The sequence below is a fragment of the Pygoscelis adeliae genome, unplaced genomic scaffold (genome assembly GCF_000699105.1).
Source record: "Pygoscelis adeliae isolate BGI_AS28 unplaced genomic scaffold, ASM69910v1 Scaffold375, whole genome shotgun sequence".
Classification (NCBI taxonomy): domain Eukaryota; kingdom Metazoa; phylum Chordata; class Aves; order Sphenisciformes; family Spheniscidae; genus Pygoscelis; species Pygoscelis adeliae.
Window position 1 is genome coordinate 103007 of NW_008824870.1, and position 2296 is coordinate 105302.

Genomic DNA, 2296 nt, shown 5'->3' on the forward strand with positions numbered 1-2296 from the left:
AGGCTGAACTTCTGGGGCAACTGGCTGTGGCACCTTCTTGTGCCCCACGAGCGGCCCCCGCTTGCCTCCCTCAGCCGGTGGGATGGTGGGGAGGGGGGCAGAAGGAGAGAAACAGCCACAAAATTATCTATTTCCAGAAAGGGGGCTCTGGTGGCAATGCGGCTTGTCCCTCTGCCTGGCCTCATCCGTTCCTCTCCCGGTGCTCAGGATTGATACGGGAATCCCTTTTGCCTGGCTGCAACTGACAGGGAGCTTTCTCCCTCGGCAGCTGCCTTGATTTTACAGCAGCTGAGTTACTGTATGGCAAATAAAGAGCATCTGACAATGCCTACACTAAATGAAACTGGAGACCTTCTTGCCAGCACAGAAACAAAGCACGTGGCGAAGAGCTGGGGCGCGGCGGCGAGGGGGAGCAGCAGGCGGTTGCCCAGACGCCTGCCCACCGAGGGCAGCAATGCGGGCAGCACCCTTCCCTGCCTTTGTGCGGGGCTGTCGGGCAGCGCTGCGGGGCACTGCTCTGAAAGGCGCGTGCACTTGTTTTGTCCTGCTGCATGCCCACATACTGAGGCTGCTTGTTTTCATCTGATCACAATTAGCACCGTGCTAAATTTCTCGTGCCCTGCACTAATTCAGGAGGATGGGCATGTCACACCCTGCCAAGAATTACAGCCGGCCGCCGCCGAGACAGGGGCATGCCTACCCTTTCATTAAGCTTTTGTTTCAAAAAGGAGGGCTCGAGGACTCTCCTTTTTTGTCAGAAATACCCGTGGAAGCACTGGAGGGTGCAGAGGCCATGCGGTTTGGCCTAAAGGATGGGGGGGTGCGTGTGTGTGAATGTGCAGCAAGGCAAGGGATTGGTGCCGCACTCCCTGATCCGTCATGGCCAACTGGCAAATTTAGAAAAATCAGCTACCTCCAACACGCTGAAAATCCAGAGCTGCATCAGTGCTGCAAAGCTTGTGCAGTGTGCTGTGCACGTGCTGCAGGAACAGAGCCGGGAGCACATCCCCTCCCGCCCCGTACCGCAAACGAGCCGCAGAGTTACGAGCCAGGACAAGGCACGCAACTGAAAATTGCACCCACTGTCCCGCCCCACTTCGTGTCTCTGGATGGCTATGATTAAACCAAATATTCTCAGGGCAGGGCTATGCCCAGGTTGCACTTGGCTGACCACATGCAATGTCATTCTGAAAACCTATAGTGAAAATGGAGAAAAAATAATTGGTTCCATTGATACCCTGCATCTGATGGACTCTGCTATCCAGCAGCCACTCCTGTACACAGGCAGCTCCCAGTGGAGCCATCTCCTCCCCATGCAAAGGAGCAGCCGCTGGACGGAGGGAGGGTCCTCCAGCAACCTGCTCGGGCCCTGTGCCCAGGTGCTGCAGGGGCTGCGCGTCCCCCTGCAGACCCAGCCATGCTGGGTGAGGAAAACACGCCGCCTTCTTGTCTTCAGTTGTCATTTGAACATCGCTCCTCGTATGAGCTGGGGATGCCATGATGAAGGCCAAAACATCCACAAATTCTGTCCGTTAAGCCGGTGATGCTCCTAACATTTTTGGGTGGCGATTCCCACGTGCCTGGTGACGGCCAGCATCTGACACAGGCTCAGCAGTTTGGCTTTTGAAGGACACTTAGCTCTCCTAAAACTGGCCTGTCTGCAGTATCCAACGCCATTGTAGCCTGTATGTATAGGCTATTGTAAAACCTCAGTAATTCACGCTGATTATGTGAAGGATGTTGTGAATTACTGAATTTGTCAGGTTAGCAGTATGAGAGCAAACTGTTCAAAAAGACAGAATAATGCTTCACAAAATGCAATTTAACTTATTTTCTTAATTGTAGGTTGATTCCTATTTATGCTAATTCATAACAAATTATAAACTGTATTATGTAATTGGCAAAATGACAATAATACTTTAGTAATCCTAGAGGGGTTTTTGTTTTGTTTTGTTTTTTACACTCCATCGCTTCCGTAGGTAGGCATACACATGGCTGGACCCGTGTCCCCATGTAACCGACACACAGACATAGAAATGCCATCGATTTCAGAGCACAGCCTCACTCCACGCAGCAAATGAAGTCATTTTATCGAGTGCTGGGATTGCTTTGTGAGGAACTGTGGAAGGGACACGGATCCTCCGTGTAAAGGCTGAGGCACACCAGGACGCGGCCAGGTACGAGTACGCTGCTCCGCTTGCTGGAGTCCTCCCACAACGGCTGTCTCTGATCAGGGGGGACTCCTCTGGGTCGCATCCTGCTCTGCTTCCTCACAATACTCGGGTGGCTTGGAAGA